The 18,170-nt window shown below is 42.6% G+C and overlaps 1 protein-coding gene across 3 annotated transcripts in view; it reads left to right on the top strand.

The window, feature by feature from the left end:
• CDC5L (cell division cycle 5 like) overlaps window positions 1-18,170 on the top strand; it is a 175,799-nt gene that overhangs the window by 154,457 nt on the left and 3,172 nt on the right. The gene's annotated exons all lie outside the window — the stretch shown is intronic.

The following is an 18,170-nucleotide window of genomic DNA, read 5'->3' as shown; positions in this document are numbered from 1 at the left end:
TGGCTTCCTCTAAATTAGTGGTGGCGGGTGACTTCAATGCTGTTATGGATCCTTTGGTGGATAAAAATCCCAGAAGAATTATAAAATCATTAGGGTTAGATAACTTTGTACAATCCTGTGACTTGAAAGATATTTGGCGTGTACTTCATTTTGATGATCGAGAATTTTCTTTCTGTTCACATGTTCATAATTCATTCTCAAGAATAGATTATATTTTTGTTTCAAATCTATTAGTGCATCAGGTAACACAAGCTGCCATAGATCCAATCATTTTGTCAGATCATGGTGGGGTGTGGATTGAACTTAAAGTTGATGATCAAGATTGAAGTAGACCTATATGGAGATTTAATAATACAGTGGTGCCTCACACAACGAACTTAATTGGTTCCAGGAGCAAGTTTGTTATGCGAAACGTTCGTTATGTGAAACGCGTTTTCCCATAAGAATACATGTAAAAAAAAATAATTCGTTCTGCAGCATAAAATATGCTAAGATGACATAAAAAAAGATAAATTTTTGGTTATTATTTTTATTTAGATACATCTAAAAACATAATTGTTTTTTAAAACAACACACATTTTTTAAATTTAAAGACAGACTAAGTAGAGTCTAATTTTACAGTGAGAGAGGGCAGAGTCTCAGCGGCAAAAACTGGGACTTAACTGTTCATTTTTTTTTTTTTTTCTACCGTGTTTCCCCGATGATAAGGCAGGGCCATCAAATAAGACAGCCCCCCCTTTTTAGAAAAAAATGTAAAATAAGGCACCCCCCCGCAAATAAGCCACCCACCGATACCTGCGCTTACCCGAATCGGGTGGTACGGTGGGTGACTCCGTGTGGTCCCTGGCACCCCCGACACGATCGGGGGAAGAGGGAGCTCAAGCCCTCTTGCCCCCCCGACTCCCCGACACGATCGGGGCAAGAGGGAGCCCAAGCCCTCTTGCCCCCCGACTCCCCGACACGATCGGGGCAAGAGGGAGCCCAAGCCCTCTTGCCCCCCCGACTCCCCGACACGATCGGGGCAAGAGGGAGCCCAAGCCCTCTTGCCCCCCGACTCCCCGACACGATCGGGGCAAGAGGGAGCCCAAGCCCTCTTGCCCCCCCGACTCCCCGACACGATCGGGGCAAGAGGGAGCCCAAGCCCTCTTGCCCCCCCGACTCCCCGACACGATCGGGGCAAGAGGGAGCCCAAGCCCTCTTGCCCCGCCGATTCCCCAACTCCCCGACAATATCGGGCCAGGAGGGAGCCCAAGTCCTCCTGGCCACGGCGACCCCCTAACCCCACCCTGCACTACATTACGGGCAGGAGGGATCCCAGGCCCTCCTGCCCTCGACGCAAACCCCCCCTCCCCACAACGAACGCCCCCCCCAAGAACCTCTGACCGCCCCCCCAGCCGACCCGCGACCCCCCTGGCCGACCCCCACGACACCCCCAACCCCCTTCCCCGTACCTTTCTGTAGTTGGCCGGACAGACGGGAGCCAAACCCGCCTGTCCGGCAGGCAGCCAACGACGGAATGAGGCCGGATTGGCCCATCCGTCCCAAAGCTCCGCCTACTGGTGGGGCCTAAGGCGCCTGGGCCAATCAGAATAGGCCCGGGAGCCTTAGGTCCCTCCTGGGGGCAGGGCCTAAGGCACATGGTCGAGTTGGGCCCATGTGCCTCAGGCCCCGCCCCCAGGAGGGACCTAAGGCTCCCGGGCCTATTCTGATTGGCCCAGGCGCCTTAGGCCCCACCAGTAGGCGGAGCTTTGGGACGGATGGGCCAATCCGGCCTCATTCCGTCGTTGGCTGCCTGCCGGACAGGCGGGTTTGGCTCCCGTCTGTCCGGCCAACTACAGAAAGGTACGGGGAAGGGGGTTGGGGGTGTCGTGGGGGTCGGCCAGGGGGGTCGCGGGTCGGCTGGGGGGCAGTCGGAGGTTCTTGGGGGGGGGCGGTCGTTGGGGGGGGGGGGGGGTTTGCGTCGAGGGCAGGAGGGCCTGGGATCCCTCCTGCCCGTAATGTAGTGCGGGGGGGGGTTAGGGGGTCGCCGTGGCCAGGAGGGCTTGGGCTCCCTCCTGGCCCGATCGTGTCGGGGAGTCGGGGGGGCAAGAGGGCTTGGGCTCCCTCTTGCCCCGATCGTGTCGGGGAGTCGGGGGGGCAAGAGGGCTTGAGCTCCCTCTTGCCCCGATCGTGTCGGGGAGTCGGGGGGGCAAGAGGGCTTGAGCTCCCTCTTGCCCCGATCGTGTCGGGGAGTCGGGGGGGCAAGAGGGCTTGGGCTCCCTCTTGCCCCGATCGTGTCGGGGAGTCGGGGGGGGGGGGCAAGAGGGAGCCAGGCGGAGAGAGGGCAGTTAAGCGCAGTGCCTGCGCGGAAGGATGCAGCTCGGGCGACTTCGTTGTGTGAAACGAAGTTCGTTGTACGAATCAAGACATAAAGTTCGTTGTGCGCAGCGTTCGCTGTGCGAGGCGTCCGTTATGCGAGGCACCACTGTACATTGCTTGCTGATCCAATATTTTGTGAAAAGTTTCTATTAAAAATGAAGGATTACTTCCAACTTAATACCACAGATGAAATCTCCATGGAAGTTTTATGGGATGCTTTTAAAGCAACTATTAGAGGTCAAATTATCTCTTATTCGGCTCATCTTAAGAAACAGGTCAGGAAACAATTTTATGATTTAGAGCACGAAATTAAAGTTTTAGAATCAAAATTAATAGAAAAATGGGAATATTCTAAACAACAGAAACTTTTAAAAGTTAAAGGTAAATACAATGAGATTTTATCTAAATTGGTAAGGAAAGATTTATTTTCTCAGCAAACTTTGTATTATGGAAACTCAAATAAGGCGGGAAGAATATTGGCGAATTATCTAAAAGCGAAAAAAAGGAAAACAAAAATAATTGCAATTAAGGATGAAAATGGGGATACGCATACTCAAATTGAACCCATTTTAAAACAATTTTTAAAGTTTTATAAATCTTTTTATTCTTCTGAGACTTATTTAGATAAAGAAAAAGATGGTTTAGAGTTTTTGAATTTGTTAGAGGGACCTAAAATTCCTGAACATATAAACCGAAGTTTGGAAGAGCCAATATCATTAAAAGAATTGGAAACAGCTTTGAAGTCCCTTAGAGTTGGATCCGCTCCAGGTGGGGATGGTTATATGGTAGAGTTTTATAAATTGTTTCAAAATACCCTATTGCCTTATTTATTAAATTTATATCAGACTCAACTAAATAAAGGTTGTATTACAGGCACTATGGCAGAATCTTTAACTATAGTTTTACCAAAGCCAAATAAAGATCCCACTTTGGTTTCAAATTATAGGCCTATTTCTTTAATCAATGTAGATGGTAAACTTTTAGCTAAGACATTGGCTTTACGCTTGGCTAAAGCTCTCCCTTTCATTATAGGTATGCATCAAACAGGATTTGTTGCTCAAAGACATTCTTCTAATAATACTAGAGTGGCGTTCCATATGCTGTTCTTAACAAAATCCATGAAAGATCCGGCTTTCTCTGTGTTCTTGGATGCAGAGAAGGCCTTTGATTGAGTAGAATGGACCTTCATGTATCAAGCAATGGAATGGTTTGGTATAGGTTCAGGATTTATACAAATAATACAAACATTGTATAGCTCCCCTGCTGCTAGGTTATATATTAATAACAATTTTTCATAACGCTTTAATTTGCAGAGGGGGGTTAGGCAAGGTTGTCCCTTATCTCTTTTGCTTTTTGATATTGTTTTGGAACCCTTGTTATTAGCTATCCAACAGGTAAAGGAGATAAAGGGTATTCCGCGTTCAGATCGAGAATATAAAGTATCTGCGTATGCGGATGATATCTTGCTTTATTTGAGAAATCCAGAAACAACCATTCCATGTTTGCTTGAATTGATTGCGAAATTTGGAAAGTTTTCAGGTTATAAGATAAATTGGAATAAATCAGAAGTTCTTCCACTTAATGTACATTGTACAAAGTGTTTATTTGATGCATTTTCTTTTGTGTGGAAGGAAGATGGTCTAAAATATTTAGGAATTTGGATCAAAAATACAGTAGACGATATAATGAAAATAAATGAAAAATGTTTATTACAGAAGGTGACAGAAATGTGTGAGCAATGGAATCCTTTGCATTTATCTTGGTGGGGGAGAGTACAAACTGTTAAAATGATGATTTTACCTGTGGTTTGTTACCAAATGGGAATGTTACCAGTTTTCTTCCAGGGGTCTTTTTATAAAAAGTTGAATAGTATTCTAACAAAATTTATTTGGCTGGGTAAAATTCCTAGAATTGCTTTAGTGTCTTTACAAAAGCCAATTATGGAGGGTGGGGTAAATTTTCCTAATTTCTATAGGTATCATCAGGTCTATATATTGCGTCAAGGTATGTATTGGGTCCTCCCAGAGCCCATTGATAATATCCCAGACTGCTTCTGGTTAGAATGGAGACTCATGTTTCCTTTGCGACGTGGTCATGTTCTTAGTATCAAAATGCCAAGGTTAGGACCTCTCTTCACTTCAAAATCACTGAGCTCTGGAACAACCTTACCTCCCCTCTTCGGAACTTGAGCTCTCTCCAAGTTTTCTGCAAACATCTGAAAACCTGGCTTTTCTCAAAAAATGTAAGTCTCCCTCCAACTTAGGAATCAAGGAAACTCTTATATCTTGGCATCCCAAGTCCTCTAAATTTTCTTCACACTTCTACCTCTAACCCTCTGTTGTAGTTCCTTCCTATTTCTCCTACTGTAAACCGCGTCGAGCTCTACGAACGTGGAGATGATGCGGTATACAAACCTAAGGATTAGATTAGATTAGATATAAAGATCATAGAATATTTGTTGATACATGGCCAACCTTAAGATATGTAAATAATCTAACTCCTATTCTGATAAACAAATTAACAACTCAAACGATTTGGCTAAACCCCAAGATCAAAATTGGCGGTTTTAAAATCATCTGGAAGCATTGGATGATGGCAAGAATACGTACATTGGAAGATTTAATATCTAATGATAAGATGCTTGAGTTTTCACAATTGCAACATAAATTTGGTCTCAACAAATCACAAAGTTATAGATGGTTGCAATTGAAGCAGGCCATTCAGGCGGGGTTCCCTGAATGGAAAACTCTTAATAATCAATATAGTATGGAATTCTTATGCTTTCAGGTGGATTTCATGGGTCACCAAGCCGCACATTGGTATAAATTAATATCTGAATTTGTGAATAAAAAAACAAAAACTGGCTTCGGGACATTTGGAGTATTGAGATTAAGCATCAAATTAATGCATCTCAATGGCCACGACTTTGGTCTTGGAGGATGAGATGTACAGTATCTGCATCTATGAGACAAACATGGTTCTTTCTTTTGCATCGAGCTTTTTGGACCCCTGTTCGTTTACAAAAATTAGATAGCTCTAAGTCTAATAGATGTTGGCACTGTCATCTTGAGGCTGGGACATTAGATCACCTTTTATTCTATTGTCCATTTATATTATTATTTTGGAAATCAATTTGGCCTCAAATAAATAGGATGTTAGATAATCCGGTGGCCTTGACATATGATACTATTTTATTTGGCATGGCAATGAGAGCAAAGAGTCAAATTTCATCAAATAATAACAAACTTTTATTTATATTGACTGGAGTAGCCATTCAACAGATTACATATAATTGGAAAAATTATGACAGATTAAATTACAATTTTTGGTGGAATTCTGTATGTTATATATATATATAAAATGGAGCGTACAATAGCAACACAGAGAGGATATTTTGATAAGTTTCAGAAAATATGGGGACCATTAACAGATTTTTGCAATGAGTAATAGCATTTTCCCAAAGTAAGATATTCGACATGAGGGGTTGTGGATGGGTAATATTTATTAATACTATAATGTATATGAATGTGTTAATACTTTTGATATATTGTAGATGGAATTTCTGTAGAGGAAGGGAGGGGATGGGAGGGTATTTTTTCATCCTTATATTAATTCTTTAGATATTAGATGTAGTATATAATATTCAAGATATTATAGAACACAGGTATTGACTGAAATGTTATATGTAAAGTGTTACATGAAAGTTAATCAAATGTATATATACAAATTCGTATGATTTCATCTGATACACTTGTTGTAATAGGTAAAAATGAATAAAGAATTTTTTAAACATTTGAAAACTGTTCCACCCACCCCTCCCAGTGTTTAACTTCAAAGAAAAGCACCGCGCTGTTGCTGGCCTTGGCATCTTCTGTCCACTGCGGCCCGCCCTTGCGGAAACAGGAAGTTGTCAGAGGGCAGGCCACAGTGGAGAGAAGACGGAGAGGCCAGCGGCAGCACGGTGCAGCGCTTTTATTTGAAGTTAAATGCGGCAGGCGGGTGAGCAGGCGAGGGGGAGAAGTAGATGCCGGCAGGGGCGCCTGTGCTCCCCCCCCATTCCAACGCCTATGGAGGTTTCTCTGGTGGTGAGGGAGAGGGGAGTCTCCAGCGTATTTCCTGCCTCCATGTTCGAAAATGGAATTCGACACGGAAGGACACAGCATTCTGTCAGGAAGCACGCCATCCTAAGTGCGCATGCGTGCTTAGGATTTTATTATAGAGGATATGGGGAAATGGGGGAGTTTTTGCCTGGTATGGAGATCTCCCCCCCATTTTTTTGTTTCAGAAACTCAAGGTTTGCATGTTGTAAACCTAGAGGGACAGATGAATAGCCTTGAGGCCCTTTGTGGCCCAGCTTTTACATTTGGGGACAGTTTTGCTTATTTCCAGCTCCAACATTGCGTTCAGTCTTTGCCTATGTTATCCCTCAGATTAGAAATGGCGGTTCAAATAGAGGAGACTCTAGCCGATGATCTGCCTGCCATTTCACTTTTCCACAAAAAAATTATTGTAGAGATCTTTCTGTGTTGGTGACTAAATGGAGTGCAGATCTATCTTGTAATGTGGGGGCGAATGAGCTGTTTAAATTATAATTGCTCTATTTATTATTGAATTCATTTTGTAGAACTGTGGGAGTGCCAATACAGATTTTTCTATCGAGCTCACAGAATAGACTTTTTTATATGGGAGGCATTGCTACGGAGATGCGTGTAAAGTGTCAGCGGGAGGTAGGGACCTTTGTTCATGCCTTTTGGTGGGGGTGTGAGCAGATTCAGTCCTTTTGGAGGTCCATAGTTGGATATACAGTATAGAACATATATTGGATCAACCCATGGATTTTCATCCTACGGGTATTTTGTTGTGCGAGACAAAGGTTTTGAGTTTAAAGGGTACAGGGCCTAGATATTGGGTACTTAAGGCCTTTGTGGTGGGGAGAAAAATATTCTTCAGTACTGGACCCAGAGTTCGGTGCCCTCTTTCTGACACTGGCGTAACAAGCTTCATGAACTTTTGTTGCTGGAACTTAAAGATTTACATATTACATATAAATGACAGAAACACTTTTATACCATATGGGGTGCATATATTCATTCTTTGAGCCCACGAGTTAGAAGTCATATTTTAAATCAGTTGCAGATGTTCTGATTTTGGGGATATAGGTTGCAGGGAATCCCCACTGAGCATGTGTCATTGGTTGTTTTGGATGCTTGTTTATCTTAGTTAGCATTGTGTGATTTTCTTTCCTTCATTGAGTGGAGGGTGTGGGAGGATTATTGGGTTGGGTTTATTGGGGTGTGAAAAGGTGGCCTCTCGGGCTTCCTTGGTAAGGGATTACAAAAGTACAGACTCTCTGCCGGAATATGTTATTTTTACTTTGTCTGGATATCGGGTCGTGAGTTTACTCTGTTTACTAACGGGATAAGGAATTACATTACATTGATGTCTTCTATCCCGCCAATACCTTTCAGTTCTAGGCAGTTTACAACAAGAAATTAGCCTAGGCATTCCCAGGGAGATTACAAGGTTGATAGCTATAGTATGCGTTGGGATCTGGACGTGGTTGATATGGTTTGGTTAGATCGTTTGACAAATTTCTTGAATAGTATGGTTTTCAGTTCTTTCCTGAATGTTTTGTAGTTGGGCATCGTGGTCAGCAGATTTGAGAGGTGGTGGTCTATTTTTGCTGCTCTGATGACTAGTAGATCGTCGTATATTTTTTTTGCTTTGCATGCCTTTGATTGGGGGGTGGGTAAAGTGTGCTTGAGTTCTCCTTGGTCTGGATGTGTTTTGGTTAGATCGTTTGACAAATTTCTTGAATAGTATGGTTTTCAGTTCTTTCCTGAATGTTTTGTAGTTGGGCATCGTGGTCAGCAGATTTGAGAGGTGGTGGTCTATTTTTGCTGCTCTGATGACTAGTAGACCGTCGTATATTTTTTTTGCTTTGCATGCCTTTGATTGGGGGGTGGGTAAAGTGTGCTTGAGTTCTCCTTGGTCTGGATGTGTTTTTCCTGATTAGGCAGGTACGTTAGATAGATTGTGAGCCCACCGGGACAGATAGGGAAAATGCTTGAGTACCTGATTGTAAAACCGCTTAGATAACCTTGATAGGCGGTATATAAAATCTTAATAATAAAAAAAAACAGTTGTTAGATAGCTTGGTCCATTTACATTTAGGGCTTTGAATAGGGTGCAATAGAATTTGTGTTGTATGCATGCTTGTACAGGGAGCCAGTGTTAGTCTTGAAAAGCTGAGATAATGTGGTCATATTTTTTCAGTGAGTATATTAGTCTTAGGGCTCTATTTTGGACTGTTTGTAATTGTTTTAGCATGTTGGTGGGGCATGAAAGGTAAAGTATGTTCCAAGAGTCCTAGGATTAGCACTTGTACTATGAGTTTGAATTGTTCATTGTTGAAGTATTTTCGGACGACTTAAGTTGTGCAAGGTTGCGGATGCCTTCCTGAACCATTTTGCTGTTTTGAAGTTGCATGGTGCAGTCTTTGTCTATCATTATTCCCAGCAGTTTTAGGTTGGGTTGTAAGTAATGTGTGATGGAGTTTATTTCTAGGTTTGTTATGGTTGGAGTTTTGTTTCTTTCTAGAAGTAAGAATTTGGTTTTGTCTTTGTTCAATTTTAATTTGTGGTCTCTCATCCATTTTGACACTGTTTCTAGTGCAGTGTAGTTTGTTTGTTGTGTTGGGGGTGGTTTGGTCAAAAGGCAGGAGGATGGTGATATCGTCTGCGTAGCTGTATGACGTTATGCCTTGTGTGTCTAAGCATGTGCCAAGTGTGGCTATGTAAAGATTGAAGAGTGTTGGTGATAGTGGGGAGCCTTGGGGGACTCCGCAAGGGTTATTCCAGGATTCTGATTGTTCATGTACTGTATCTTCTGATGCATAGTTCATGCTGCCTTATCCTTCTTTTTTTCCAACACCATTGACTTATGTTTAAGAGGGTTATGTGTGTGTGGGGGGGCTCAGTGCTTAACCCTTTCAGGACCATAAGGATCGTAGGCCAATTTTTGTGGTTTTGACGACATTTTTATGGTAAAAAGGGCTTGCAGATGCCAAAAAATTGATTTTTTTTTGTGAAATATCATTTTTTTTTTTTTTTTTAAATCACACTTCTGGCTTATGGACAGTGTGGCAAGTGAATCTTCTCGTCAATCTGGCAACGACGCTAATGAATGAATGTCGGAACCAGTTTGTTTACATAAAGGCAGTATCATATGGAATCCGTACATATCAAATTTAGAACTGTAGACTATCCCAATCAAAATTTATAGGATTTTAAAGTTATGGGACAAATATGTCCCTTGGTCCTGAAAGGGTTAATAGCTTGATTACTTGTTGAGATACAGCTTTTCAGACATTAATGACTGTTATATTGTTTGTATCCTTTTACATCCTAATAAAAACTGTTTCAAACTAAAACCACAATTTTACAAATAAACAATTATGTTTAACTATTAATAGAGAGATGTCTTATGTACATCTGGACTTGCTTTTAGTTTTGGCTTTCTTGTTGATAAAGCATTTTTATTGCAAAGTAGATTCATAACTTCTTAAAAAGTAAAGATTTAGGTTGGTTTTGTAAGGTATACAGCATTTTTGTGAACTGTTAGACTGGTGCCAGGATAGAAATATTACATAAAATTAATGGCATATAAAACAATAATTGAAAATATTAATTAGGATTGTTTATATTTTCTATTATAAAATTATAATACTGTACTTACTTTGATAACCAAATGAAGTAGAAAAACTTAAACTAATGTTCTTCCTGGAGAGGGCAGTATTGTTCTGTATAACAGTTTTGCTTAACTTAAAAATTTACTAGATTTAAGTGTGAAGAAAATGAGATGTAAAAGTACAGTGTAAATTGTATGATAATGGGAGTACTCTGGCAAACTCTTTGGACAGCTATGCTTGTGGACCTAAGCACGGCACATGGCCAAAAGACCTGTACAGTAGAATCTCGGTTAACCAGCATCAAATATCCGGCACACTCAACCGGCAAAAGAATTGCCAGTCTCCTCCCAGAAAAGTCTCCCCCACTCCTCAGACACCCTCCCAACAACGTCTCTGTCCAGCCCCTGAAGCAGCAGACAGTCACAAATCTCCCTCACTTCTTCCATCCCTCCTTCCAGCCCCCAAAGCAGCAGTGGCAGCCATCCCGACAATACCCCTCCCTCAAACCCTGAAGCAGCAGAGCCGGTCCTGACAATGCCCCTCCCTCCGGCCCTGAAGCAGCAGAGCCGGTCCTGACAATACCTCTCCCTCCAGCCCTGAAGCAGAAGAGCCGGTCCTGACAACACCCCTCCCTCCGGCCCTGAAGCAGTAGAGCTGGTCCTGACAACCCCTCCACTGGAAGATCAATTCCAAGTTGTGGCTTGTACACAATTTCCCTACTCCGAACATTTTCTTATTACTTTCTCTTATTTCTTTAGGCCCAATGTTTTTACCCTTAGCCCTAAGATAATAACCTCTTGCGACTACTCAAAACTGGATGTTGCTTCTATCTCTTCTAATTTTGATTCCAATCTAGCAAAACTATCAGAATCATCCATTGATGAGAAAGTTGCCTCTTGGAAAGCCTCTATTACCAAACCTTTAGATTCAGTACCTCCCACTGTTACTTATACTATTTCTCCACATAAACAAAGAAATCCCTGGTACAGTCCTCATCTCACCCTTATTAAAAGACAACTGAGATTGCTTGAGAGAAAATGGCGGCATAACAAGACTTTACATAACCTAAACAAATTTAAGGAACAGGCTATATATTATAAAGCCAAAATAATTCAGTCTAAGAAGGAATACTACTCCAAACAAATAGAAAAACTAAAAACTCTTTTGCATTATATACCATAGTGAAAACATTATCCATGCAACAGACAGTAGAAATTGACTGTGCTTCTTATTTTATTATGAAAGTTCAAAATATTAGAGGCTGCATTTCCAAAGCAAGTGCTGCCAGCTCCCCTTGTTCAGTGGATGCTGATAATAAGTCTGTAAATAAATCCAAACTCATAAACCCTCCACTTAATCAGTCTGAACTTATAAATCTTCCTCTTTCTAAATGTGCAAGATTTAACCTGCCTACTCTTCAGGATCTACAGAGAACCTTAAATACACTAAACATAAAAGGTTCCAAATCAGAGATTATTCAGATATTTTAAATCTGATATGCACTTGTTTAACCACAGGAACATTTCCAAAAGCATGGAAAGAAGCAATCATTCTCCCAATAATTAAAGACTACAAAATTAGTGCTCATGAAGTTTCAAATTATCAACCCATCTCAAATACCCCTTTTTTGGCTAAGCTTACAGAAAAAATTGTCTTCAGCCAAATTTCAGATTTTGTTGCACTAACAAATGTACTACATCCAAATCAAACAGGGTTCTGCCAACATCATTCCACATAACTTTCACTTATTGGGTTGACTACTAAAATTCTTTATTATCTTGATCACCATCAGTCCATTTTGCTCATTTCCTTAGACCTATCATCTGCATTTGATACGATTGATCATAAGCTTCTTCTGGCGCATCTGTATGAAATTGGAATCACAGACCAGGTCTTGGATTGGTTCTCATCTTTTTTAACTGATCGGTCTTCCAAGGTAGTTTTCAATACAACATCATCAGATCCATTTACAACTGATTATGGTATCCCATAGGGTTCGATTTTATCCCCCCCTACTTTTTAATATTTTCCTTGCACCCCTTCTAACTTTAGGGCAATCTATTGGTTTCACAGTGTTTGCCTATGCAGATGACGTGCAATTAGTTCATCCTATAGATTTAAACAACTTAACTGAAATAAATCTCATAAACAAAAAATTGGAAACAATCAACTCCTGGCTAGATTTACATATGCTCTCTTTGAGCATCAAAAAGTCTAAATTAATGATCTTTCCCAACAAGGATGGACTTTCTCTGCCAATTCCTCTTACATTTAAAACTCAGTCTCTTCAAGTTGTGTCTTCTTTAAAACTACTCGGAATCACTTTCGATAGTAAGCTCAATTATCATCTTCATATCAGCACAGTGGTCCAGCGCTGCTTTTACCGTCTACTCATGATTAGATCCATATCCAAATTGTTAGAGCCCGTTCCTGTGAATATTTTGATCCACTCTCTTGTGATTTCCTGTATTGATTATTGTAATGCTCTTTACAAGGGCATAACTTTTAAAATTAGACAAAATAGCCAACCCAAATTTATTAATAATTTTCTTATCCCTTATAGTCCTTCTAAGACTCTAAGATCGTCTGCTAAAAATCTTCTATTTGTTCCGTCTTTGAAGTATATCAACACAATGAGGTCTACCATCTTCTCTGTCAGCGCTCCATCTCTTTAGAATAATATTCCGGCCCACTTACGGGAAGAATCAATTCTTCACCATTTTAAGACGAAGCTAAAAACATTTCTTTTTCTTGATGCTTTCGAGACCTAAATGTCCTTTACAAGGCTACATAGTTTTATTTTATTTTTTGACACCCTTCTTTTTGTTTTTTCCCCTATATGTTTTTCTTTCTACTTGATTGTTGTAGTTCTTGCCCTTTTTCCTTTTGTTCCTGTTTGTTATTGTTTGTTTTTAAATTTTTTAATAACTACTGTATTTTTCGCTGCATAAGACCATAAGACGCACCCTAGATATAGAGAAGGAAAACGAGATAAAAAACCATTCTGAACCAAATTCTCCCTGCTAGGCTCTGCACCCAACTCCACATTCCTTGCCAGGATTTACCCTGTTCTTTCTCCCTGCCAGGCTCTGTACCCTGTCCTCCCCCCCCCTCTGGTGGTCTAGTGGTAGGCTGGGACAGAGCACAGGGCAGGCAGGCCTAGTGACAGGCAGGCAGACCTAGTGGCCTAGTAACAGGCAGGCAGGCCTAGTGACAGGCAGGCCCCATACCCCCCTATACCTCCCAGTACCTTAAATCATCCCCCCCACATACCCACAATACCTTTTTTTAATCATCCCCCCGAACCTTTAATCATCTCCCTTGCACCTTTTTAATTATACCCCCCGTACCTTTTTTAAATTCTTTCCTCCCTCCCTCGATGGCTCCTTACTATTTCCGGCCAGCAGGCGCACAATTCAGGAATGCGGCGGTCAGGGCCAAGTTTTACACACTCCCTCCCGCTTGGCCCGCGCTGCTTTCCGAATGGCTCCCGGCAGTTACCTTTTGTTGTTTGGTCTTTATTCAAATCATGTTGATCCCAGGCTCTGGTTGTCTTCTGATTACTCACTTGCCAGGGTCTCCTTTCTTCTTTCTCCGTGCTAACCATCCATCTTCCACCTCTGTCCTCCCCCTCCATTTCCCTTCCCTCCCCCAGAGGTCTGATATTTTCCTTTTTTAATCTCCATCCCTGTAACATAGTAGATGACGGCAGATAAAGACACGAATGATCCATCCAGTCTGCCCAACCTGATTCAATTAAAAAAAAATTTTTTTTTTCTAATTTTTTTTTTTTTAATTTTTCTTCTTAGCTATTTCTGGGCAAGAATCCAAAGCTTTACCCGGTACTGTGCTTGGGTTCCAACTGCCAAAATCTCTGTTAAGACTTACTCCAGCCCATCTACACCCTCCCAGCCACTGAAGCCCTCCCCTGCCCATCCTCCACCAAACGGCCATACACAGACACAGACCGTGCAAGTCTGCCCAGTAACTGGCCTAGTTCAATATTTAATATTATTTTCTGATTCTAAATCTTCTGTGTTCATCCCACGCTTCTTTGAACTCAGTCACAGTTTTACTCTCCACTACCTCTCTCGGGAGCGCATTCCAGGCATCCACTACCCTCTCCGTAAAGTAGAATTTCCTAACATTGCCCCTGAATCTACCACCCCTCAACCTCAAATTATGTCCTCTTGTTTTACCATTTTCCTTTCTCTGGAAAAGATTTTGTTCTACGTTAATACCCTTCAAGTATTTGAACGTCTGAATCATATCTCCCCTGTCTCTCCTTTCCTCTAGGGTATACATATTCAGGGCTTCCAGTCACTCCTCATACGTCTTCTGGCGCAAGCCTCCTATCATTTTCATCGCCCTCCTCTGGACCACCTCAAGTCTTCTTACGTCTTTCGCCAGATACGGTCTCTAAAACTGAACACAATACTCCAAGTGGGGCCTCACCAATGACCTGTACAGGGATATCAACACCTTCTTCCTTCTACTGACTACGCCTCTCTTTATACAGCCCAGCATCCTTCTGGAAGCAGCCACTGCCTTGTCACACTGTTTTTTCGCCTTTAGATCTTCGGACACTATCACCCCAAGGTCCCTCTCCCCGTCCGTGCATATCAGCTTCTCTCCTCCCAGCATATACGGTTCCTTCCTATTATTAATCCCCAAATGCATTACTCTGCATTTCTTTGCATTGAATTTTAGTTGCCAGGCATTAGACCATTCCTCTAACTTTTGCAGATCCTTTTTCATATTTTCCACTCCCTCTTCGGTGTCTACTCTGTTACAAATCTTGGTATCATCTGCAAAAAGGCATACTTTTCCTTCTAACCCTTCAGCAATGTCACTCACATACATATTGAACAGGATTGGCCCCAGCACCGAACCCTGAGGGACTCCACTAGTCACCTTTCCTTCCTTCGAGCGACTTCCATTAACCACCACCCTCTGGCGTCTGTCCGACAGCCAGTTTCTGACCCAGTTCACCACTTTGGGTCCTAACTTCAGCCCTTCAAGTTTGTTCAACAGCCTCCTATGAGGAACTGTATCAAAGGCTTTGCTGAAATCCAAGTAAATTACATCTAGCATATGTCCTCGATCCAGCTCTCTGGTCACCCAATCAAAAAATTCAATCAGGTTCGTTTGGCACGATTTACCTTTTGTAAAGCCATGTTGCCTCGGATCCTGTAACCCATTAGATTCAAGGAAGTACACTATCCTTTCTTTCAGCAACTCTTCCATTATTTTTCCAACAACTGAAGTGAGGCTCACCGGCCTGTAGTTTCCTGCAGCGAAGGACCCCACCATCTCCAGATCCACCATTTCTCCTTTACTGAACTACCCTTTTAGCCAGCATCTCTCCCTCTTTCCCCATCACCCCAAGGTCTATGAGTTCTCCCTTTCTTTTCCGAACTACCCTCCTATCCAGTATCTTTATACCCCACCCCCTCCCTTGTGTCCAACTTCTCTCCCTTTCTGCTCCTTCCCTCCCTAAATCCCATTGTCCACCATCTCTCTCCCTCTCTTCTGTTTTTAGACCCATTATTTTTTTCCCCCCCCCAGTCCGGCATATGCCCGTCTTTTTGAACCCCCCTTCCCTCCCTCCCTCTGTGTACTCCTACACCAAGGCCCCTCCTTGAAGGCCTGCTCCCCTCTGTAGGCCTTCACCCCCTTTGAAGGCCTGCACTCCCCCTGAATGCTTGTTCCCCCTGAAGGCCTGCACCCCCTCCCCTGAAAGCCTGTCCCCCCCACGAATGCCCCCCCCCCCCCCCGAAGGCCTGCCTGTTCCCCCCTGGCCTCTCAGTCTTACTTTTACTTAATTAGAGCAGCGGAGCAGCCTGTAGAAAGGATCGCCAGTGCTAGCAATCTTTGCAGGCTGCCATCGGCCTCCGCAGCTGTTGTTTCCTCTGCCGTGGTCCCGCCCCCTCCTCTGACATCAGGGGTAGGATTGTGGCAGAGGAAACAACAGCGCTGGAGGCTGATGGTAGCCTAGAAGGATTGCTAGCACCGGCGATCTTCTTTGAAGGCTGCTCTACAGTAACTAGGTAAATGTAAGAGCGGGATGCCAGGGGGGAAGCCGGATACTGCAACACTTCCTGACTGACCCTCCCCCCTTTCCTCTTTTTCTACTACTGTAGAACCTCAAAATTCGCGGGATTAGGGGCAGAGCTGGCCTGTGGATATTGAAAAATCACAGATCATTTTTAGGGCCGGCTCTGACCCACCCTGCCTCCCTCCTGTGTCTCGGACCTTCCCCAGACCTTACCTGATGGTCTAGTGGCAATGCAGGGCAGGATCGATCATCCTACACTCCTGCCTTGTGCAGAGCCATTATCAAAATGGCTGCCGTGAGTTCCCGTTGTAGTCTCGATGCAGAGTTTTGTTTTTTTTAAAAAAAAATCACGAATAACCAAATCCACGGGTACCGAAACCATGGATTCGGAGGGGGAACTGTACTGTGACTCCATTGCACTGTCTTCTCTTGATGCTAACTTTCCCCAATCTCTTTCCCCTTCTCAAACCACTCAAGACCACATTGCCCACCTCCTGAATTCATTACCTCACCTTCCCATCTGTTTTCCACCTTCTTCTTAGCTCTGCAATTTCACTATTTTCTTTATCTCATTCAACCATCCCCATTCTATCTTTAAAGTGCATTTTTAAGGTTGGTAAACAAATATAACCACAAAAATCACAGATTCAGACCCCCCCCCCCCACCCACCCCGAACTGCCCTGTTAGCTGTAACAGACCAAACGCTGGGAAGGAGTTATGCACCCTGTCTCAGCTCCTGCAAGGGTAGTTGAAAACCGGAGAGGATCTTCCACCAGGAAAGCTGCCTTTTCTGAATCTTCAGCTTCCAGTCGGGCTATTGCCAGACTGAGCCTCAACTCCCAAGACCAGAATCCAGATGCTACGATGAGAGGGAAGGAAAGTGTAGCCGACACTGTGTGCGCTCCAAAGAAATGCAATTGGTGTCTGGACAGCCTACGCTGCACTCCTGATCAAGTCAAGGCGTGAGCAAACAGAAGGGGAAAACCCCAAGCTCCACAGGTCGAGCAGGTCCCCGTTGGATTCACCTGTCAGCTGCAGACCAAAGTCTACTCCTCTCCCACAGGCTAGGCAGTCACTGGAGCTGAACTGAAACACAAAGTCCCAAACAAAAATTGAAAAACAAGAGAGGAAAAAAAAAAGACAGAGCAGATTAAGGTTGCTTCTGCAGACTCGCTTGCAGAAGAAATAACTGATTGGGGGCAGCAGGGAGAAGGAGGAAGTGCTGAAAACAGTGATCAGTATCTCCTGCAACAGACTTGTGAAATTTTGATCAGCATACCATCGCTATCTACTAGAAAAGATATTATCCAGGTAAGAACCTAATCTCTTTTTATACATGCTGTGACAATATATTTGCTTTTCATTGTTAATGTTATGGGGGTTTTTTTAATTATGTATTTTCTCTCAGCAAGTGAGAGAAGCACATAAGGAGATGTTGGCATCATACATTGCTGGGATGAAACAGCTGTCTCAGACCACAGAACTTAGTATAAAGTTTGTATGGCCTCTCTGGCATCTATAGCTGGTCTCCTCAGTGTTGTTTTTCTACTCAACTAAATGTATTTTAAATGCAGCTTTCACAAGGTTCTTGTGTTCAAATTAACTATTTCTGGTGTTCATGGTAGAATTTTTAGATTTATTTTTTTCTTTTTCTACGTTTGGTATGGTCCTGAAATCTGTACTCAGATCCTGCCCAAAATGAGTTAGAAAAATCCAGAATTTTTTTGTTTTTCATCTCTAAAACATTGCTTCTCTGTTTAATCTCTCTTTATTTTCATTCTGCATCCCATATATTTCTAAAAATTCTGAAAATAATGTTTTGCTTAGTAAGAGACTGATTGTCTAAAGTGGGCACCAGGAACGTGCACAAATGATCAGAATACTTGTTTATGTATGCATGTGTGCATATTCTTGTATAAATGCTATTATTCTTATTACACTCTTTTCTGTAATGAATTGAAAGAAAAAGTTTAATGAAAATACATTTAATCTTTGAACGTATTAAATTACCGTAACAGCAGAAATCATTGCCTTGTTTGAAATTTAAGCTTCAAAGTGGAAAG

This window comes from Geotrypetes seraphini, chromosome 3 (assembly GCF_902459505.1).
Source record: "Geotrypetes seraphini chromosome 3, aGeoSer1.1, whole genome shotgun sequence".
In the NCBI taxonomy this organism is placed as follows: domain Eukaryota; kingdom Metazoa; phylum Chordata; class Amphibia; order Gymnophiona; family Dermophiidae; genus Geotrypetes; species Geotrypetes seraphini.
The sequence above is the reverse complement of the archived record's forward strand: the minus strand, read 5'-3'. Positions and strand labels throughout refer to the sequence as shown.